General features: G+C 38.8%; 1 protein-coding gene across 13 annotated transcripts in view; it reads right to left on the bottom strand.

Annotated features, from left to right (window-relative positions):
• Window positions 1-12,522, bottom strand: part of PALS1 (protein associated with LIN7 1, MAGUK p55 family member) — a 73,614-nt gene extending 61,092 nt beyond the window's left edge. For 3 of the 13 annotated variants that reach the window (XM_045810499.2, XM_045810508.2, XM_087856037.1), the window contains exon 1: window positions 12,272-12,402. The gene's annotated coding sequence lies outside the window, so the exon portion shown is untranslated. Of the gene's footprint in view, window positions 1-11,783; window positions 12,243-12,271 lie in introns of those variants that run through there. The other 10 variants (XM_045810505.2, XM_045810509.2, XM_045810501.2 and 7 more) reach the window with 8 other exon arrangements.
• Between the last annotated feature and the right edge of the window lie 11,993 nt (window positions 12,523-24,515).

The following is a 24,515-nucleotide window of genomic DNA, read 5'->3' as shown; positions in this document are numbered from 1 at the left end:
ATAACCTATTTCTATGCCTACTCCACATAGATTTTCTCCATCCCCTTTAATCTTGGGTGTCAATCCTTTAGTCAATTACTTTCCCTGAAACATGTGATACCACGAGTTTCAGGTCTGTAAAAACACACTGTTAAGAGATTCCAACTTTTGACCTCAAGTGATTTACAGCTTACTAGGAAAAAAAATATGCTTTAAAGGTCAGCAAATTAGTAGATGATTACCTCTACCTAGATGGCTTATTGGTATGCAATTCAACAACTAGCCATAAAAAAATGAGAGAACAGTTTGCCTTGTCATTAAAAAACTACCTAATAACCATTTCTGAGTTATCAGAACAAGACTACTAAGCAAAATTGACAATATTCATACTTATTGCAATCTACAAATAAGACTAAAGAAGGAACAACAGAGAGTATTTTCAGGACCAGAAGTAGGGTTTTATCATAAGAGAAGGCAAGAAGAATCTAAGGAGACTGATGATACAAACGTCACCAAGTTTAGAATCCACTGAACTTTTAGTACTTCTGTACCGCATGAATAATGTTCTGACTTTGACCAGATAGTATGAGAAGGCAAGAAAACATAAGGGGAATATTATGCAACAAGAGAAATAAGAACAAAAGGTCAATTTTAAAGATTACTGTACTGCAAATCCTGGAGCTAAAAATGGTTACTAAAGTATACTTTCATTCAATAATGTAAGTAGCCAGTTGGTACAAAATCTTGGATAGTTGACAAGAAGATATTGCTAAGGCACAGTCTTTACCCTTAAGAAACTTAAAAATCTAGTATGGAAATCAGATAAGCAAATAAATAAAACCCGTATATATTGCAATGTTCTTTGATAACTGCTGTACTACAACTGCAGAAAATGCTACAAGAATTACGTGCGGAGTAAGAGCATCCTATGAAAACTTGTCGAAATGGGAAAGAACGTAAGAGACAGATATGAAAGGCGTCCATCACACAACAGGGAAAAAAAGTAAACAAGATATTAAGCACATTGATACTTGTAAAATTAGACAAATGTTTTATTTAAATATAAGACTTTAAATTATGATAATGAAACTCAATTCTGTGAATGCCTATCTAAAAATGTGTAGTAAAAATGACCTAGTGAAAAGCATTCTAGAATGACTGAGTCAGTAAGAGAAAGTGATAAAACCAAGTAAAACTTGGGACACCTGGGTGGCTCAGTTGGTGAAGCGTCTGCCTTCAGCTCAGGTCATGATCCCAGGGTCCTAGATCGAATCCCCACATTGGGCTTTTTTTTTTTTTTTTAAGATTTTATTTATTTATTTGACAGAGAAAGAGACAGCCAGCGAGAGAGGGAACACAAGCAGGGGGAGTGGGAGAGGAAGAAGCAGGCTCATAGCGGAGGAGCCCGATGTGGGGCTCGATCCCAGAATGCTGGGATCACGCCCTGAGCTGAAGGCAGCCGCTTAACGACTGCGCCACCCAGGCACCCCCACACTGGGCTCCGTGCTCAACTGTGAGCCTGCTTCTCCCTCTGCCTGCCGCTCCCCCTGCTTGCGCTCTCTCTCCCCGACAAACAAATAAAATCTTAAAAAAAAAAAAAAAAGGAAAACTTGATCTCACTACATATGTAAGCTGTTTTAAAATAAGGCAACATTATTTCCCCCACTGACTTTCACTGTTATTTCAGAGATGAAAAGAACTTTATTTCAACACACAATTACAATTCTTCATCATTGACTCAGTCTATGACACCTGATTCACATAATTCCTATAAAATTGCTTAACCAGGTTATTGATAATCACACAATCTACTCAAAATATATTAAAATATAATTTATTAAAATGCAGTTCACTGCTATTCCATGTGAATGTCACAAACTAGGCTTGTATTCTACCCACCTCTCATCTAACAATTATGAAATACTTAATACACACCAAGGCACTATGCTTAACCTTTTTTTTTTTTAAAGTAGGTTCCGGGGCGCCTGGGTGGCACAGCGGTTAAGCGTCTGCCTTCAGCTCAGGGCGTGATCCCGGCGTTATGGGATCCAGCCCCACATCAGGCTCCTCCACTATGAGCCTGCTTCTTCCTCTCCCACTCCCCTGCTTGTGTTCCCTCTCTCGCTGGCTGTCTCTATCTCTGTCGAATAAATAAATAAAATCTTTAAAAAATAAATAAATAAAGTAGGCTCCACACCCAGCATGGAGCCCAACTCGGGGCTTCAACTCAAGACCCTGAGATCAAGACCTGAGCCAAGATCAAGAGTCAGATGCTTAACTAAGTCACCCAGGCGCCCCTATGCTAACCACTCCTGATATGGCATCTCAGTTAATCCTCAAAATAAGACTCAGAAGGGGATGACAATATGCCACCCCAAAATGTGGCACTTTGACATAAGGATTTTTTTGCGCTAAAGGCAATTAAGAAACAGCAGACACAGAGCGGGGAAAACTCTGGGCTCTCCCCTTATCCAGCTAAAAAGCAGGGCATAAGTTTCCTTTTGTAAAGGAAGGAAGAGGACTCTTAATCCTGGGAGGTTACTCTCATCAATGGAGAAGGCACCAACTTAAATCTGTATAACAAACCTTAATAAAATAAATTTTATCTTCCATTAGTTTCCCCACATATTTACCTTCCCAAAATTTACATCCCCTAAAGGCCTAAATGTCTTTTCCTTTTTCTTGTTACTCCTCCACAATTTATTGCTCAGTCTCACTGCTTCTTTGGGGTCAATTCTTTTCTATGAAGGTCTCCATATGCACAGTTAGCAATAGGTCATTTTTTCTGTTAATCTGTCTTTTGTCTCAGTGAACCTAGGTGGATAGATAACGTTTTTTCCTCCTCTACATTCTTCTGAATCAGGCACTAATACAATCCCCATTCTGCAAATAAGGAGTCAAGACTTTGATAAGTTACGGTGCCCAGAGTCACACCCAAGACAAGAAGGTATTACAGCCTAAGTTTGACTCGACAGCCTGAGAACGTAATGCCTGTCAGTAAAGACCCTAGGAAAAGCAAGAAAAAGCCATTAGCAAATTTATGTTTGTATCTATATCTTTATAGAGAAAGTTAATCAAGAACATGTGAAAGTTAGACACCCCCATTAAACACATTTATGGCCTACGTAGGATAAATGGAATTGTTCTGAATCTCAAATTCCATCACATTATAGGGGGTGACTAGGTTAGAACAGTCTCTGGTATTAAGCTCACAAGCAAAGCTAAAGTTTAAACAAGTAAATGATAAAAGTGCAAACTGGGAACAAGCATCTACTCTGTGCCATATTAAGCAGTGAGATACTAAGATAAAGAAAACAGCTCCTACCCTTAAGGAGTTGCAATTCACGGGTTCAAGATTCTTCACTTTAATTCAAGTACATCTTAAACACTAAATCAAAAACAAAAAATGGCTTTTCTCAAAAAGATTTTCATTTTACCAAAAAGACACTGTTAAAAGAAGCCTTAAGACAGGCTAAAATACAGGCAAAGTAGAAAAATCCAAGGGCTTTGGAGTCAAACTGAATTCAAATCCTTACTATCACTTGCAGTAAGACTTTGGATAAAACAGTGAATCTCTCTGAGCCTGTTTCCTCATTTGTAAAATGGAGAATACTGATAAAAACCTTACAGTGTAGCAGTTAATATTTAAAATATATACAAAGGATATACATACTCCATAATACATTAAGAGACAGGGCATGGAATACTGTTCTAGCAAGGGTTAGGGGAAAGCAAAAAATACTGTGATTTAGCCAAATGAATTACTACTCTTACCATGAAGTCTAAGTGTAAAAGGAAAAGCTATAACGTATAAATGGGTAAGGTATATAAGGAACACTGTCCCTTCAAGATGCCCACAAAGAATTACCAAATTTCCTTTCATTAACTCTTAAGTATCTATTGATTGCTTTTAAAGTGAATCATTATTTTGAAAAACACCTGCAGGTCACTTGTATAGTCCTTAGATCAATCACCTGGGTTAGAGGTTTAAATGTGGGGTTCACAACTTAATTTCCATAGATCCCCTGATACTATATACACAACGTTGTGTGTTTCAGGGGAAGCGTCCAAAGAACCATCAGATTTGCAAAACATTAACAGTAGTTAAATGTGCAATTCCAGTAGTAATGAAGTGGAATTTATACAATTTCCAGCAGAGTGTACTCATAGGAGGCAATGATTTTAAATGAATGCAGTGGTTTTTTTTTTTTTTTTTTAAGATTTTATTTATTTGACAATTTGAGAGAGGGAGAGAGAGATAGTGAGAGAGAGCATGAGCTGGGAGGAGAGGAAGAAGCATGCTCCTGAGAACAGGGAGCCTGATGCGGGGCTGGGTCCCAGGACCCTAGGATCATGACCTGAGCCGAAGGCAGATGCTTAACAGACTGAGCCACCCAGTACCTCAAATGAATGCAGTCTTAAATGAACTTTTGAAACACACAAGCAAAATATAGAAAGCCTACTTCTTAGGTCAAATCAAAGTAATGCATTTTTTAAAAAGATTTTTACTTGAGAGAGCTAGCGAGCACTGGAGAGAGTGCGCACGTGAGGGGGGGAGGAGCAGAGGGGACGGATAGGGACAAGCAGACTTGCTGCTTGAGCACGGATCCCACCACCCTGAGATCGAGACCTGAGCCGGTATCAAGAGTTGGACGCTGGGGCGCCTGGGTGGCACAGCAGTTAAGCGTCTGCCTTCGGCTCAGGGCGTGATCCCGGCGTTATGGGATCGAGCCCCACATCAGGCTCCTCCACTATGAGCCTGCTTCTTCCTCTCCCACTCCCCCTGCTTGTGTTCCCTCTCTCGCTGGCTGTCTCTATCTCTGTTGAATAAATAAATAAAAATCTTTAAAAAAAAAAAAAAAAGAGTTGGATGCTAACCCACTGGGCCACCCAGGCGGCCCCAAAGTTATGCATTTTAAGTGACATTATCAAGCATTTTCTGTGACGATGTAAAATCCTCAAGATATGAAATTATATTTCAACACAAATTCTCAAATTTTTGATGTGAAGTTTCTGATACTATTGGGAAGCCAAGCAGTTATAACTTAAATTAAAAAAAAAAAACATAATTCAAGACAGTTTAGCTATGAATACAAACACAATTATTTCTAATTCTTATTCTAATAATTTCTAATATTTGGAATAACTATTTAGGTATACTACAAACTGTAAAAAACCTGAATCTCCTTAATTATTTCATATCTGTCGATTTGTCACAAAGCATTGCGCAGTAATAAGAGTGGATGAGAAGTATCTACTATGTGCCAGAGAATTTCGCTCTGTGCCTTCCATACATTATTTTAATCTTTTCAACCATCTTCTGAGGTGGCTACATGTTATGGATGAGGAAACTGAGAGCTTGGCTGGGAATTACAGCATGACTAACTTCCCAATTCAGCTGACCCTAACGCTCTTTTCACTACATTACTACAATTATTTTAGTTTCTCCTGCTGACTTTTTGCGTAAAACAAAAGTTGGCAAACTAAGCCCGCAGGTCAAATTAGGCACACGCTATTTTTATAAAGCTTTATTTAACTATTCATTCACTTTTTTGGTTGCCTTTGCACTGTCACAGCAGAGCTGAGTACTTGCAACAGAAATGATATGGCCCCCAACGCATAAATATTTACTATCTGGCCCTTTACAGAAAGTTGTTAACCCCTGCCTAAAAGGATCAAAAATGCCAAGAACCTCAGAGGCCTCAAAACTTCAATGTTTAGGGTTTTGGGGAAACTATTAACCTAATAAAAGAACTTTAAAATTATATGAGACAAAAGGCCAAACGGCTTGAATTTTATGATTAAATCATATAAGCCCAAACTTATAAAAATGATAAAATTAAACAGCTTAATTATGAGATTACTGAAACCTTATTTTCATAATTGAACTGTCATCTACAGTTTGAATTGATGGAGGAAAACTTCACAATTCAAAATATGTTAATATATTATATTAAAATGTTAAATATATTAAAAATGTTTGTTAATGTTAAAATTTTAAATGTTAAAATATATCTAATGAAGCATGAATCTTTTTTAACATGCACCCAAATTTTTCATGAACATCTTCAATATAGCAAAAAAGCCTGACTTTTTCTAACAAGTAATTTATATTTCACTTCACACTTTTTGACTTAATACATTCACTAAATTCATTCTACTTTAAGACAAACATATACGTAATTTCTCAAAGGTCTACAGTTGATTTTCTGACGTGAGAAAGAAGCCTGGGTTTTTGTTGTTGTGCTTTTTTCAAAATTCCCATTTCTTCTATTCCAAGTAAAAAACCAATTAAATAATTTTATCTTAATTCAAAATATACTTTGGTATTCAAATACAAATGTATTGTTTAAATGAACAACTTCCCTGGATGCCTGGTTGGCTCAGTCGATTAAAAGTCTGCCTTTGGCTCCAGTCATGAGCCCAGGGTCCTGGGATAGAGCCCCTGCACCGCTGCTTCAGGCTCCTTGCGCAGCGGGGAGCCTGCTTCTCCCACTCCCTCCGCCTGCCACTCCCCCTGCTTGTGGGCGGGCGCGCTTGCTCGCTTTCTCTCTCTTGCTATCTCTGTCAAATAAATAAAAACTTTAAATAAACAACTTTCCTAAATTAACTCAGCATTAAGAATGTTGGATTATAATGATACAAATAACATTTTCTTTCTTCATTTATTAATTTTATACAGGAATCCTGCAGTGGTAAACTACAGCCTACAAACTCCAGTATAGATCAAGAAAACTTAAGTTGTACCAACATATAAAATTTACATAACTGTTAAGGAACATCTTGACTCCTCTGACTTTATAAACATTTTAGTTCACAAAATCTTATATTCCTTTATTTTTAAGAATAAACGTTAATGTATATAAATCAAAGAATAAACCAAATTATTTTTGTTTGAAACAACTACAGAGCTTTCCTAGAAACACGCAAGGCTAGCTCAACATTGGAAAATTAAACAGTGTAAGTTATCATACTACCAAATTAAACATAAGAAACCCACATGATTACCTCAATAGATGTAGAAAATGCATTTGACAAAATTCAACATCTACTCATGATAAAAATACTAGGCAACACCTTGGAGGAAACTTCCTTGACTTAGAGAATCCACAAAATTACCTACAGCTAACATCATATTTGCAATTTTTAGAAAAGATTTAGAGAAAGCGAGCAAGAGAGAGTCTCAAGTAGCTTTCCCACTCAGCGGGGACCCCCAATGCGGGTCGCAATTTCAGGACCCAGAGATCACGACCCAAGCTGAAATCAAAGGTTGGATGCTTAACTGACTGAGCCACACAGGTGCCCCAGCTAATATCGTATTCAAAGGTGAAAGACTGAATGTTTTCCCTTTAAGATTGCAAACAAGGCAAAGATGTTCCCTTTCATTACTCCTATTCAAACATCTCACTAGAATGTGAGATGTGCAGTAAGTGCAATAAATCAAGAAAAAGAAAAGGCATACAGATTAGAAAGAAACAGTTCTTTATTCACAGATGACAGGACTGTCTACTTAGAAAATCCTAAGAAATCCACCCCCCCCAAAACCCCTAGAACTAATAAGTGAGTTTGGTAAAAACTGAGGATACAAAGTCAATACAAAAGAAATCAATTGTAATTCTATATACTAGCAATGATCAATTGGAAACCCACGCTTGGTTTTTTTTTAAAGATTTTACTTATTTATTTGACAGTACGCACACAAGCAAAGGGAGCAGCAGGCAGAAGGAGAGGGAGAAGCAGGCTCCCTGCTCTGCAGGGATGCAGGGCTCCATCCCAGGACCCTGGGATCATGACCTGAGCCATAGGCAGACGCTTAACCAACGGAGCCACCCAGGTGCCCCAAAACCCATTTTTTTTAAAGACCATTTATAATAGAACCAAAAAACTGAAATAGTTAGGTATAGATTTAATAAAATATTTGCAGGATCTATATGCTGAAAACTACAAAACATTCATGAAAGGAGCAAAGACCTAAATAAATGGAGAAAAATACTACATTCATAGATTGGAAAACTCAATTTTGTTAAAATGTCAATTATCCTCAAGTCCTAATCAAAACCTAGCAGACTTTTTTGTGGATATCAAAAAGCTAATTCTAAAATTTATATGGAAAAGCAAATACCTCAAACAACTTTCTGAAAAGAATAAAGTTGGGGAACTCACATTACCTGATTTCAAGACTTATTTTAAAACTACAGTAATCAAGACACTGATACTGGCAAAGGATAAGTATATCAATGAAACACAAGAGTCTAGAAATAGACCCACAAAAATGTAGTCAAATGGTTTTTGACCAGGAGACAATTCCATGGAGAAAGGACAGTCTTTTCAAAAAATGGTCATGGAACAATTGGACAAATAAATGAAACTCAACCCCAAATTCTCTTTATATAAAAATTAACTCAAAATGGAACACAGATCTAAATGTAAAATATAAAACTATAATACTTGTAAAAGGAAACATAAGAGAAACATTTGTGACTTGGATTAGACAAAAAGTACTTATACACCATGTCAAAAGATCCATAAAAAAAAATACTGATACTTTGGACTTCATCAAAATATAAAACCTCTGTCCTTCAAAAACCACTGTTAAGAGGATGGAAAAGGCAAGCAACAGATTGGAGAAAATCTTTGTAAATCACCTGTTGGACAAAGGACTATGAAAAACTCTCAAAACTTGACATTTAGAAAATCCAATTTTAAAATGGACAAAAGATTTCCCTTCACCAAAGAAGATACACAGATGGCTGATAAGTATATGAAAAGATATTCAACATCATTAGTCATGAGAAAATGCAAATAAAACCCACAGCGAGAAAATGCTACAAACCTATCAGAAGGTAAAACTAAGAAAACCTGACCATACAAAGTAAATGAGGATGTAAAGTAACTGGAACATTCTTCATACATTGCTGGTAGGAATACAAAGCAGTTCAGCCTCTTTGGAAAACAGTTTGCTGTTTTAAAAAATTACCACAAACTTCGTTGTTTAAAAACAACACAAATTTATTATTTTACTGTTCTGTACATTAAAGATCTGACCTAGGTCTCCCTGAGCTAAAATCAAGATGTTGGCAGAGCTGCCTTCTCTTTTGGAGGCTCCAAACGTTAATCCATTTCCTAGCCTTTCCCAGCTTCTAGAGACCACCACATGCCTTAGCTTATGGCTCTTCTTCCCATCCTCAACACCAAGAACTCTTCATCTCTCTGGAGCGGTTTCTGTTGTTAGATCTTTTTTTCTTACTCTACTGCTTCTCTCTTTCCCTTTTAAGGAATTTGGGATATACTGGACCCACCTGGGTAAACCAGCATATTCTCCTTTTAGCAACCTTAATTCCACTGCAACTTTAATTTGCCTTTGCTGTAACCTAATTTATTCACAGGTTCCAGGGATTAGGATATCTTTATGGGCCCTTCCTCTACCTACCACAGACCGTTTTTTAAGTAAAGTTAAACATACACTTACCATATAACCCACAAATGAAGACCTATGTTCCCACAAAAACCTGTTCCTAGAGATTTATAGCAGCTTTTTCAGAGTTGAAATTTTTTTTTTTAATTTAAAAACTCAAATATCCTTCAACTGGTGAACAAACTGTGGTACATCCCTAAAATGGAATACTACATTCAGCAGTAAAACAGAAGGAATTGCTGATACACTCATACATGGATGAATACTCAATTGTATTATGCTAAATGAAAGAAACCAGACTCGAAAGACTAAATACTGAATGATTCCATTTATATGATAGTCTAGAAAAGACAGACTATAGGGAAAGACAGTAGATCATTAATTGCCAAGGATTGCAGGTGAGGGAAGGATTGATTACAGAAGAGCAGCTTAAGGGAATTTTATAGGTGCTGGACCTATACCTGGTTTTGGTAGTTACACAACTCTATGCATTTGTCAAAACAATTGTACAACAAAAATTGTACAAAAACAAAACAAAATTTCATTTCATGTAAATTAAAAATAAAGTTAAAATCTTTTTTAAAAGAAGGAAAATGAAACATCATTTATCAGACTGGCAGAAATTTAAAAATCTGACTATGCCAATCTGACAACTCCAAGTGTGGGCAAGGATGATTTATATCCTGTTAGCAGGAATGTAAATTGTTAAGCTTTAGAGGATAATTTGGCTCCTAGTAAAGCTGAAAATGCACATCAACCTATGGCCTAGTAATTCCAACCAGGATACGTATACATTCAAGGAAACACTCACACGTGTGCCGGAGGAGACATGCACAAAGATATTCACTAAACTCCGTTTGAAATACTGAAAAACTGAAAACAACTCTTTTGTAGGGGAATGAATTAATGGTGGTTGGTGGTTATTAAAATAAAAGGGAGAAATGCACAAGGGAAAGGATCAACCCTGCTAGATACATAAAGGATTTTGAGAAGAATAATTTATTGGTTTATCTTATTATATAGTGAAAAGAGGGCTGTACTTGGGAGTCTGGACACAAGTATTTTAGCATTTAGTTCCAACCCTGCCACTAACAAGCAAACTGTGGACTACTGAACTTTACAAACCTCACTTCTTTCTCCTGGACAATGAAGAGGTTAAGCTATACAATACTAAGATTGTTTCCAACTCAAGAATTCTATGATTCAATAAATATATAGTCAAAAATTATATTCTAAAGAACCTATGTTGAGAAATTATTTTTCCCAGACACCCTGAAATCAGAAACTATCAGAGAAATAGAACATCTTAGTGTATATATTTGCTATACAATACTAAGATTGTTATTGTATATTGTATATCGTTATGTATATTGATACATAAAATGGACCAAATTTCTTATGTTTGTGATGAACTTTTTAATCAAGATCATAAGTCAGAAAGAGCATATAAAGAGCTAAACCCACCATACTGACTCAGGTCACCCTCAAGTAAAACTCTCCCATTTTAATATTCTAAAGCAAGTTATTATTATTGAGTCCATCTTTAGTTGTCAAGTTCAGGTCTGTCTAGCCAAAAGTCATTTAAATACACAGTAAATTTTACTTGGTCCTTTTTAGCAAAGATAAAATAATGAATTGCTTTACGTATTTTTGCCCGTTTCATCTATAAAGATCTTACATTACAATTTAACAGCTTCAGCCTACTACAATAGTTTAAAGAGCCTTTTAAAACTTCATATGCCATGTCCACAGGGAACTAGTAAAAAACCAGTAGTTCATAATCCAAAAAAGCTTACTTAACAATTTCATTACCACCAATACTTAAACTTCAAAGACACCAATAACCACATGTCATTTGTTCCTATTGCAGAATTTAATAGGTTATTAACTTCTGGTATAATCCAAAGGCATAATTAGGATATTACCATTAAAGCATGAAATTATTTTTTAAAAATCAGAAATATTAACACCTTTTACCTTGTCAGGAAAACCAAAATTTCGAAAGTCCTGTTCTACAAGATTTCCAAATCTAAATTCTCATAATTCTAAAGGAATACGGAAACAAAACACACTGTACGGTACTTCTAAAAACCTCTCAGCTATCAGATTTTAATTTTAGCGCCAACTGCCAAGAAAAACCTTCCGAACGAAACCTAATTTCCGTACACATTACTATTAGCCAATCAACTAAACAGAAGGTGAGTTATTATTATTAGGAAGTTACATAATTTGCGCCAAAGATTGTTTAAAGCCTCTTTCATTAAATGAGGGTTACAATAATTTACAGGCTTCAAAGTTCACCTTGCAAACTTCAAGTAAATTATCAGAAACCATTAACGAGATTAGACTTTTCTTTAAAAGCGGACAGAAGGAAGTAGGAACTGTTTACTTGTTTAAAGAACGCAATAAGCACGGAATACCAGGAGCTGAGTCAGGCAGAGGAACGCTGACTACATTCCGTCTTCTAAAGGAAAGTGTTCGCCCCACCGATTTCCCCCGCCCGGCCTTAGAGGGAGTCCCGGGAGCGGCGAACCCGGGCGCGGGGGACGCAGAGGGCAGGGGACTCCCTGCCGTGTCCCCTGCAACTCGGGCCGGGCGGGCTGCAGCCCCCGCCGAGGTGGTCCCTTGCCAAAGCAGAGGGAGCGGGCAGGGCCAGGCAGCGTCCCCCGAGGGACAAAGGTTGGGCTCACGCCCTCCGCGGCCAGACACGGCTCCCGCCGCTTGGGGCAGCCAGACCAGCAGCCCCGGGTTCGGCCCGGGGCCGAGAGAGCAGCGTGTGGGGGAGGGGACGAGCCCCGCCACCCCTCCCCCCGACGCGCTCCCCGGGACCTGTTGATTAAGATCTCCACACACAGCCGCCGCTGGTCTGCCTCTTACCTCTGCGCCACCGCGGCCGCGAATCCTCCCGCCCCGGCTACCCCCAGACACCGCACAAACGACAGCTCCCCTGCGGCACTTAAAATACCGGATAAAGAATCCAGAAACTCCCGATTCCCCACCTCACAATCCTTAGACCCCGCCTCCGCCCCACCGCCAGTCGCCGCCGTCGCCGCCGCCGCCGCCGCCAGCAACTCACTCCACCTCGAGACCGCGCGAGACCGGCCCCCGCGGCCGCCGCGAGACCGCGCACGCGCCCCCGGGACGCTGGCGCAGCGGGCGCGCCTATCCCAGTTCCTTCTCGGCGCGCCCCGCCCGCTGCTAGGCCAAGAGGCTGGAGCGCTTCGCCCAATCCCGCGCCGGCGTGGAGAGAGGGCCCACTCATTGGTCCCCTCGCAGCCCCGAGCGGCGGGTCGCGCGCACTCGCGCACCTCTAAGTGAGCCAGGGACTGGCTCGTGCTCGCCAGCACAAGGGCTGTGTGGCGACGTGAGGTTTCCGTGAGACGCAGTCTAACGCGGGCTGTTGTCGGGAGAGCCCTTGACCTTCCTCACCCTGGAGGCCCGTCAGCTCCTGAAGAAAATCTGATTCCCCTTGAGGCGACTCCCGTGTCCTGTGAGGCACGTCACACAATCTAACATTTGTTTAAAAAAGAACCACGACATACTTAAATACCTGGATATGTGTAACGTCCCCACAGAATTCTCTGCTACCGCAGCAGACTCCGAAAAGCTAGCAGCTAGGATCGAGTTCCGAAAACCAGAAAGGAAGGGTGCTAAGGGCCACAGCAGTTTCACAAAACTCGAGTGAATGCACTTAGTGACCTGGGCCAATCCGTAAGCAGTGCAAGGAAATCCAGATAAAGTCTTCAGGATTCCTTAGAAACTGTTAGCCACGTCCAAAAAGAAAAAAAAAATCGTGTTTATGTGACCTAATTTCTCTTAAATGCGTAAAATAAGTAATAATTCAAGAAGCTTCCTCTCCTCAACGAGTTTTTCTTCCTCTAGCACAGGATTTCTCAGTCTTGGTGCTATCGACATTCGGGCCAGAGAATTTGTTGTGGGGGCTGTTCTGTGCATTGTAGGGTGTTTAGCAACATCCCTGGTCTCTACTTGCTGGATGCCAGTAGCACCACTACCCCCACTGGTGACCATCAAAATGTCTCTAGAAGACGGCAAAGGTCCCCTGGGTGGCAAAATCACCTCCAGTTAAGAACCACTGACCTGGGGCTCCTGGGTGCTTCAGTCGGTGAAGGCTCTGCCTTAGGCTCAGGTCATGATCCCAGGGTCCTGGGATGAAGCCCCATGTTGGGCTCCTCGCTCAGCGGGGAGCCTGCTTTTCTCCCTCTCCCTCTGCTTGCCCCTCCCTCTGCTTGCGCTCTCTCTCTCTCTTAAATATATAAAATTGGGGGGGGGGGAGAAGAACTACTGACCTACCTGTTCAAGGAAATGCCCTCTTTAGAAAGACAGTCACTCTTTACCCATACTTTACAATTGCCTGGCCCCAAGCAGTTTGGGAAAACACCCCTACCCAAATGAACCCTCCAGCTACCTAGACTTGCTTCTCCGGCTGCTTGGCCTCCTCTGTCACAGGACCCCACCCTAATAAAATGATGATCACTATCTGTAGGAGATAGCAGCTACTGCTCTCAAAATATGTGGAAATGCAAGTGCTATACAAATATTATTTTTAATTCCTAAAGGTATTTTCATTTTAAAAGAGGGTAGACCGAATGGCAGAGAGAAAATTTATTCTCTGCAAACAGAGACATTCCCAGAATCCCCAAATCATTGAAATTACTGGCCTTGCGTGTAAAAAAATGAAGGCTAGCTGGAAGAGTGTAAGGTATAGAAACTGGAGGCAAGGTGATTAGATTTGAGTTACAGTTTTGATGATTACTAGTTCTGTGATCTGATGATAACTACTGGGATGCAAGACAGGTTTCCTGGGCCTAAATTTTCTTATCTGTAATATAATGAGATAACTACTGTTTGTTTTTGTTTTTGTTGTTTGTTTATTTTCTAGTTTTAAGACTCTGGTAGCCTCTGCATATGGAATCTAAGATGGATAGCTTAGGGGGTTAAGAAAATATAATATTCAGCCTCAAATAGAATGAAATGGTATTCTGTGGTTTAAAGCCTCCAAAGAGTTATTCATTCTTGGTACAAGGCAGTTCACCCATTGAGTCACTCTGGCAAACTTGTAACTAAGTATTTTGGGTGAGTAGTAAAAACCAAACTGTAAAGTCAAGTGTACAGTGGAGAGTAACCATAGTTAAATACCCTTCTGCCTTCCTCATTTTGGCATCTGCCTAACCCATCATTTGCCAACAGTCTCTATTATATATTTATATAATATAATGTTATGCCATTTTATTTCATTCAAGGCTTGGGAAAATATATTAACATTTCATTTCAGCCGTTTGCAACAGTTCTGAAATCTCAGTTCTCAAGATTCTACCACTCACCATTAATGTGAAATCCTTAACTAAAGCTATTGATTATATCCATTTGGTTTTATCACTTCTATGTACTAGTGAAAGCCGAGTTTCCATAACTGAATTAGCAGCCTAATCTCTTATAATTGTATGAAGCAGATCATCAGAAATAATGTAAATTAAAAAAGGGGAGCCTGGCTGGCTCAGTCAGAAGACTATGCAACTTTGATCTCTGGATTATGAGTTTGAGCCCCAAACAGAGTGTAGAGTTTACTTAAAAATAAAAAAATCTTAAAAAAAAGAAAGAATGTAAATTAAAAGAATACTCACTGGTTCATATATGAGAAGTTATGAAACAAGCAATTAGTAGGTATATTAGTTATTAAATACATATTTTATGGGTGCCTGGGTGGCTCAGTCATTAAGCGTCTGCCTTCGGCTCAGGTCATGATCCCAGGGTCCTGGGATGGAGCTCCACGTCGGGCTCCCAGCTCAGTGGGGAGTCTGCTTCTCCCTCTCACACTCCCCCTGCTTGTGTTCCTTCTCTCGCTGTGTTTCTCTCTAGCAAATAAATAAATAAAATCTTTAAAAAAATTAATTAAATGAATACATAAAAAGTATAAAATATGTAAAAAAAGCAAACCAACACGCCATAAACTTTTCGAATTTCATTGGGTTTAGTTATTATTTTGATGTGTCATAGTATTTCTTAATGTTTCCCAAATCTAGCTTAAAAAATTATCTCTAAGTTAAGGACATTATGCAGTTGTTACTATATGGAATGGGAGGTCCCACTGTCTAAGGTTAGCAGCCGTATCCTTTAGTATAGGTCAGTATCATTCAACTCAAATAACTTTAATATTCGTCCATTAATTCAAAAAATATATACTATTTCCTATGTGCTAAGCACTGTGCTGTAAGGAATTAAGACATGTGATAGTTCCCATCCTGGAGGAATTTATAGTAAGCTGGGGAAAGGGACAAGACAAGTCCATATAGGTAAAATACAAGGGAAAGTACGGTAAATGAAAATAAAGTTCTCTGCGGACTCAAAGGAAAGTCGTATACTAGGAGAAGCTTTACTAAATAATGATGGGGGACAGAGAAAGGCACAGAGAATAAGCTGGTATGAAAATATCCACCATAATAGGAAAACCAAGGTCTTGTACATGGCTTTAAAAAGATGAACATAAAACTTTTTATCAATTTGAATGACTGGGTGAAAGTACACAAAGAAAAGCATGGGCTTGTTATGGGAACAACAAGTAGTCAACAATAACTTCAGGGTAAGATATCCAACATTTAGGATGTTAGTCATTTATCACACTTTCATTGGTACCTTCCTTGGCTGGTCTTGGGCTAGGCTGGGGATGAGTAGACAAATAAAACATGGTCCTGGAGAAATTTTATTTTGAAGAGAGGAGATAGGCAAATTTGGATCTTGGAAATTTTTAATGAAGGAAAGACCAAGACTGAACGCCAAGAGAAAGGAAATCCAGTTTGTTCTCCTTGAAAATGGCTATAAAATTACCCATATCTTTTCCTCACCAAGCTCCCAATCAAATCTCTGTTTTGTTTGTTCAACAAATCTCAGCTGCTGCTCTAATTCACATCGATATGTGAGTACCTGTGACTGGGTAGGGGTGATATCTGTGCTGAACTCTAGAGTTGAACTTAAATGCCTTTTTTTATCTTCTCTTGGACCGACTCTGAGCTTTAACTCCACCACTGCTTCCAAAACAGCCTTTGTCAAGGTCACTGATTAGAGCCTCTTTGTTAAATGCAAAGGTCAGTGTTGAGTTCTCATCTTCCTTATCCACCCCAGCATTTGATGGCATGGAGCATTTTCTCCATTTTGTCCTCTGGGCTCTGGAAACATCACTCTAGCTTCTCTTCCTACCCACTGGAACCTCCTTTTCATCTCCTTGCTGGTTCTTTATCTCCCTGACTGCAAACAGTTGGAGTGTTCCAGGACTCTAACAGTCAATATTTACTTCTCTGCCTGGCTTTGAATCCCCGCTCTACCATTTGCTGGCCGTTTGATCAAACTGAAATCACTTCATTGCTCTGAGATTCAGTTTCCTCCTTTATAAGTTGAGGATAATCAAAGCGCTAACTCCTACGGTGATTGTGAAGACTCAATGGATTATGTAAGTATGGTGTTTAAAACAGTGTCCTGCACTGATGCATAAACAACTTGTCCTTATTCTTTTTTTAAAAAAGATTTTATTTATTTGAAAGAGTGGGGCGGGGGAGAGAGCAAGCACGAGCAACAGGGAGGGACAGAGGGAGAGAGAGAGAGAGAAGGAGACTCCCCCTTGGGCAGGGAGCCTAATGTGGGGCTCGACCCCAGGACGCTAGGATCATGACCTGAGCCAAAGGCTTAACTGACTGAGCCACCAGGCACCTGACTTGTCCTTGTTTTTATCATGTTCTTTATCATTCACTCCCTATGTGATTTCATCTGATCTTATGCCTTTAAATACCATCTGTACACTGTCAACTTTAAACTGATCTCTAGCCTGAACTTCTGCCTCAAACTCCAGAATCATATAGTTAACTGCTGACTCAACGTCTCCATTAGGATTACTAATGAGCATTACAAATTTAACACATCAGAACTTTTTATTTTTGTCCAGTTTTCTTCATGTCAGTATATGGTGATGCTACCTATTTCAGTTGTTCAGGCTTTCAGTTGTTCAGGCACATCCAATCCATCAGGAAATCCTTTTATTTCTACTGTTAAAACATATCCAGAATCTACCCACTTCTCTCCAACCCCAGTGTTACCACCCTACTCAATGACATTATCATCTTTTGCCTGGATTCCTGCAAGAGGCTCTTTCTCACCCATATTTTCTCTTAATACTGCAGCCAGAGTGATTCTAGTTGAGATCAACTCACTGGAGTGCTCAGTAGTGTGTGGTCCAACATGATCTCCCTGACCTCAACTCTTAACTACTTTTTCCCTTTCTCGTTTCATACCAGCCACACTGGCGCTTTTGCTGTTGTGTATATATTCCAACAGCTTCCTCCTCGAAGCCTCTGTATTCACTATATCTTATACCTGAAATATCCAATCTCTACATGCCTGCTCTCCCTGACTTCCTTTAGGTCTTATTTCAAATACTATCTTATGAGTGAGCCCCATTATCTCTCGTGCCCTACTTTCCGGTATTCCTTAACCCCTCTCCAACTTTTTCATTGCATTTATTCACCATCTGACATGTTGTATATTTATTATCTATCTCCCCAAAGTAGAATGTAAACTCCATGAAGGCAAGGACTTTGTCTATTTTATTCATTACTACCTATTTTTATGATTTCCCAGCATCTAAAACAGTACCTGACATATAGATGGTACTCAATAAATATTTGTTGGATGAATGACTTAATGAAAGAAATAAACATAAGTAAGTGGAATAGGGATGATGAAAATGTCAAAGAAAAACTTCAGCTTTGTCAAATGTTTGGCTTGTGACTGGCCTATCTTAGGGATAACTTTTGCTTAAAGATGACTGTTTCTGTGGTTTTTTAAAAAATATTAATTTTTTATTAACATATAATGTATTATTTGTTTCAGGGGTACAAGTCTGTGATTCATCAGTCTTACAGTTCACAGCGCTCACCATAGCACATACCCTCCCCAATGTCCATCACCCAGCCACCCCAACCCTCCCACCCCCCTCCACTCCAGTAACCCTCAGTTTGTTTCCTGAGATTAAGAGTCTCTCTGGTTTCATCTTGTTTCATTTTTTCCTCTCCTCCCCTATGATCCTCTGCCTTGTTTCTTAAATTCCACATATCAGTGAGATCATATGATAATTGTCTTTCTCCGATTGACTTATTTTGATTAGCATAATAGCCCCTAGTTCCATCCATGTCGTTGCAAATGGCAAGATTTCATTTTTTGATGGCTGCATAATATTCCATTGCATATATATATATATATATATATATATACACCATAACTTCTTTATCTGTTCGTCTGTCGATGGACATCTAGGCTCTTTCCATAGTTTGGCTATTGTGGACATCGCTGCTGTAAGTATGGGGGTGCATGTGCCCCTTCAGATCACTACATTTGTATTTTGGGAGTGAATACCCAGTAGTACACCTGCTGGGTCATAAGGTAGCTCTATTTTGAGGAACCTCCATACTGTTTTCCAGAGTGGCTGCACCAGTTTGCATTCCCACCAACAGTGTAGGAGGGTTCCCCTTTCTCCATATCCTCACCGTCATTTCCTGACCTGTTAATTTTAGCCATTCTGACTGGTGTGAGGTGGTATCTCATTGTGGTTTTGATTTGTGTTTCCCTGATGCTGAGAGATGTTGAGCACTTTTTCATGTGTCTGTTGGCCACTTGGATGTCTTCTTTGCAGAAATGTCTGTTCAGGTCTTCTGCCCATTTCTCAAGTGGATTATTTGTTCTTTGGGTGTTGAATTTGATAAGTTCTTTATAGATTTTGGATAAAAGCCCTTTATCTAACGTGTCATTTGCAAATATCTTCTCCCATTCTATTGGTTGTCTTTTGGTTTTGTTGACTGTTTCCTTTGCTGTGCAAAAGCTTTTTATCTTGATGAAGTTCCAATAGTTCCAATAGTTCCTTTTTTGTCCTTGCTTCCCTTGCCTTTGGTGATGTGTCTAGGAAGAAGTTGCTGTGGCTGAGGTCAAAGAGGTTGCTGCCTGTGTTCTCCTCAAGGATTTTGATGGATTCCTGTCTCACATTTAGGTCTTTCATCCATTTTGAGTCTATTTTTGTGTGTGGTATAAGGAAATGGTCCAGTTTCATTCTTCTGCATGTGGTTGTCCAATTTTCCCAACACCATTTGTTGAAGAGACTATCTTCTTTCCATTGGACATTCTTTCCGGCTTTGTCAAAGATTAGCTGACCATAGAGATGAGGGTCCATTTCTGGGCTCTCTATTCTGTTCCATTGATCTGTGTGTCTGTTTTTGTGCCAGTACCATACTGTCTTGATGATTACAGCTTTGTGATAGAGCTTGAAGTCTGGAATTGTGATGCCATCAGCTTTGCTTTTCTTTTTCAACATTCCTCTGGCTATTTGGGGTCTTTTCTGGTTCCATATAAATTTTAGGATTATTTGTTCCATTTCTGTGAAAAAAGTTGATATTTTGATAGGGGTTGCATTAAATGTGTAAATTGCTCTAGGTAGCATAGACATTTTCACAATATTTGTTCTTCCAATCCATGACCATGGAATGTTTTTCCATTTCTTTGTGTCTTCCTCAATTTCTTTCATGAGTATTCTATAGTTTTCTGAGTACAGATTCTTTGCCTCTTTGGTTAGATTTATTCCTAGGTGTCTTATGGTTTTGGGTACAATTGTAAATGGGATCGACTCCTTAATTTCTCTTTCTTCTGTCTTGTTGTTTATAGAAATGCAACTGATTTCTGTGCATTGATTTTATATCCTGCCACTTTACTGAATTCCTGTATGAGTTCTAGCAGTTTTGGGGTGGAGTCTTTTGGGTTTTCCACATAAAGTATCATATCATCTGCAAAGTGTGAGAGTTTGAGTTCTTCTTTGTCGATTTGGATGTCTTTTATTTCTTTTTGTTGTCTGATCGCTGAGGCTAGGGCTTCTAGTACTATGTTGAATAGCAGTGGTGATAGTGGACATCCCTGCCATGCTCCTGACCTTAGGCGAAAAGCTCTCAATTTTTCCCCCTTGAGAATAATATTCACTGTGGGTTTTTCATAGATGGTTTTTATGATATTGAGGTATGTACCATCTACTCCTACACTGTGAAGAGTTTTAACCAAGAAAGGATGCTGTACTTTGTCAAATGCATTTTTTGCATCTATTGAGAGTATCATATGGTTCTTCTTCTTTCTTTTATTAATGTAGTGTATCACATTAATTGATTTGCGGATGTTGAACCAAACTTGCAGCCCAGGAATAAATCCCACTTGGTCATGGTGAATAATCCTTTTAATGTAGTGTTGGATCATACTGGTTAGTATCTTGCTGAGAATTTTTGCATCCATGTTCATCAGGGATATTGGTCTATAATTCTCCTTTTTGATGGGATCTTTGTCTGGTTTTGGGATCGAGGTAATGCTGGCCTCATAAAATGAGTTCGGAAGTTTTCCTTCCATTTCTATTTTTTGGAACAGTTTCAGAAGAATAGGTATTAATTCTCTTTAAATGTTTGGTAGAAATTCCCTGAGAAGCCATCTGGCCCTGGGCTCTTGTCTGTTGGGAGATTTTTGATTACTGCTTCAATTTCCTTGCTAGTTATGGGTCTGTTCAGGTTTTCTATTTCTTTCTGGTTCAGTTTTGGTGGTTTATACGTCTAGGAATGCATCCATTTCTTCCAGATTGTCTAGTTTGTTGGCATATAGTTGCTCATAATATGTTCTTATAATTGTTTGTATTTCTTTGGTGTTGGTTGTGATCTCTCCTCTTTCATTCATGATTTTATTTATTTATGTCCTTTCTCTTTTCTTTTTGATAAGTCTGGCCAGGGGTTTATCAGTCTTATTAATTCTTTCAAAGAACAAGCTCCTAGTTTTGTTATCTGTTCTACTGCTCTTTTGGTTTCTATTTCATTGATTTCTGCTCTGATGTTTACGATTTCTCTTCTCCTTCTGGGTTTAGGCTTTTTTGCTGTTCTTTCTCCAGCTCCTTTAGGTGTAGGGTTAGGTTGTGTATTTGAGAGCTTTCTTGTTTCTTGAGAAAGGCTTGTATTGCTATGTACTTTCCTCTTAGGACTGCCTTTGCTGCATCCCAAAGATTTTGAACAGTTGTGTTTTCATTTTTATTTGTTTCCATGAATTTTTAAATCCTCTTTAATTTCTTATTTGACCCATTCATTCTTTAGTAGGATGCTCTTTAGCCTCCACGTATTTGAGTTCTTTCCAACTTTCCTCTTTTAATTGAGTTCGAGTTTCAAAGCATTGTGGTCTGAAAATATGCAGGGAATGATCCCCATCTTTTGGTACCATTTGAGACCTGATTCATGACCCAGGATGTGATCTATTCCAGAGAATGTTCCACATGCACTAGAGAAGAATCTGTATTCTGTTGCTTTGGGATGGAATGTTCTGAATATATCTGTGAGGTCCATCTGGTCCAGTGTGTTATTTCCTGGGGTACCTGGGTGGCTCAGTTGTTAAGCATCTGCCTTTGGCTCAGGGCGTGATCCCAGAGTCCTGGGATCGAGCCCCACATCGGGCTCTCTGCTCCGCTGGGAGCCTGCTTCTTCCTCTCCCAATCCTCCTGCTTGTGTTCCCTCTCTCGCTGGCTGTCTCTCTCTCTGTCAAATAAATAAATAAAATTAAAAAACAAATAAAGCCCTTATTTCCTTGTTGATCTTTTGCTTAGATGATCTGTCCATTTCAATGAGGGAGGTGTTAAACTCCCCCACTATTATTGTATTATTGTTGGTGTGTTTCTTTGATTTTGTTATTAATTGGCTTATATAATTGGCTGTTCCCATGTTAGTGGCATAAATATTTATAATTGTTAGATCTTCTTGTTGGATAGATCATCTAAGTATGATATGGTATCCTTCCTCATCTCTTATTATAGTCTTTGGTTTAAAATCTAATTTGTCTGATACAAGGATTGCCACCCCAACCTTCTTTTGATGTCCATTAGCATGGTAAATGGTTTTCCACCCCTTCACTTTAAATCTGGAGGTGTCTTTGGGTCTAAAATGAGTCTCTTGCAGACAGCATATTGATGGGGCTTTTTTTTTTATTCAATCTGATACCCTGTGTCTTTCGATTGGGGCATTTAGCGCATTTACATTCAGGGTAACTAATGCCATTGTATTGCCTAAGGTGACTGTTAGTGTATATTGTCTCTGTTCCTTTCTGGTCTATGTTACTTTTAGGTTCTCTCTTTGCTTAGAGGACCCCTTTCAATATTTCTTGTAGGGCTGTTTAGTTGATTGCAAATTCTTTTAGTTTCTGTTTGTCCTGGAAGGATGACTGTTTTTGTTCCTAAGTGGTGGTCTGGGTGGGGAAGGAGGAAGAGAGCATAGCAAATGCAAAGAGAAAAGGGAAAGAAAACTACTTGCTCATTACCACCTCCTTCCTATGCTTCATGGTTCATTCCAGCTACTAAAATAATCCCTAATTTAATTAATACAGCTGAGAATTAGAAAGCAGAAATCTCCTTCAAAAGTCAAAATTGAACTTACACTTTATTCCTGAACTTCCACGAGTCTCTGACAAGCTTAGCTGTTTCTGACATCTAACAGATCACTATTATATGTGTGACCCTTTAATGGATGTGTCAAAGCATACATACCCCTGCCATCAGACAGATAGGGTGAGGGAAATCAGTCAGGAATGGAGTGCCCAGTGGAAATTACAGATCAGATAAAGGAGGTAGTTCTAATTAGGAATTTGCAAAAGCTCAGTAGAAACAGATATTTGGGACTTACAAACTTTTTTCTCATGGAAAAGTCCTAATCTTTAGTAGGTAAAATCAATGTATAAAGGCAAATCAGATTAGTGGTTGTGTGGGGTGAGGGTGGGCTGGAGGGAATTAATTGCAAAGTGGTACAAGGAAAGTGATTCATTTAAGTGAAATCATGTAGGATGTATTTACACCCAGTGTGGGCTTGAACTCATGACCGAGATCAGAGTCACATACTCTACTGACTGAAACAGTGAGGCACCCTGTATGTTTTCTTTCCATATCTGACTTCTTTCCCTCAACAGGATGTTTCTAAGATTCGTTCGTGTTGCTGTTGCACTATTTGTTTTTTTGCTGTTGTTAGGTAGAATGAATATACTACCCGTATACTGTATGAATATACCACAGCTTGTTGAAACATTCACCTGTTGGTGGGCATTCAGGGTGTTTCCAGATTTTGGCTATTATGAACAGAACTCCTATGACCATTTTTGTACAAGTCTTGTTTTGAACATATGTCTTATGAACATGTTTTAATTTTTCCTAACTAAATACCTAGCCTAGAATTGTTTGGTCATATGATATGATGTCTTAACTTTATAAGAAACTTCCTGTTTTCCAAAGTGGTTGCACAGGGACCATGACGTATGAAAGATCTAGTTGTTCCACATAGTCACCTGCACTTGGTATGGTCTGGTATTGCCTCTTGAAGGACTCCGTTACTAGGTAATAGTAGTCTTAGTTGTGACTTTCTTCACCAAAGAATCAATTTGTTCCAGATAATCTCTCTCAAGGAAACATTTTCTATTATGAGACAGCCATCTCCAAATGGGAAACTGTTGGTTTACGTATAATCATAACTTAAAAATGGCCCTAAAAGTGATCCCATGGCGGTTGCGTGGAAAACTCCTATTTCACTCTTGATTGTGGAAATGGGAAACAAATCCTTTTCACCTTTGGAGCAAAGAAAGGAGGAGGAGGAGGAATTCCTTGGGATTGTGAGCCAAAGAGAATGGGTAGAGGATTTTCCTGTCCAACAGAAATATAATGTGAATCACATATGTAACTTTGTGAGATCTTATTTCGCAGCTAGTTAAGAAAGAAAAAGAAAACAGATGAATTTATAAATTTTAACCCAATACATCCAAAATATTGTAATTTAAACATATAATCAATATAATTATTGAGATATTTTGTTATTTCTTTCATACTAACTTTTCAACATCTGATGGTATGTTATACTAAAAGTATATCTCAATTCAGATGCTAAATTTTCAACAGTTGAAGTGAAAAAATGTAGCCTTACCAAAACAATGCATTTATGTTTAATGCAAAAAATATTCCACACTGCTTCAGTTTTTCAATTTCAATTTAAAATAATAAAATTAAAATAAATTTAAAATTCAGCTTCTC

The sequence above is a fragment of the Ursus americanus genome, chromosome 26, assembly GCF_024610735.1.
Source record: "Ursus americanus isolate L20-20 chromosome 26, mUrsAme1.1.p, whole genome shotgun sequence".
NCBI lineage: Eukaryota > Metazoa > Chordata > Mammalia > Carnivora > Ursidae > Ursus > Ursus americanus.
The sequence above is the reverse complement of the archived record's forward strand: the minus strand, read 5'-3'. Positions and strand labels throughout refer to the sequence as shown.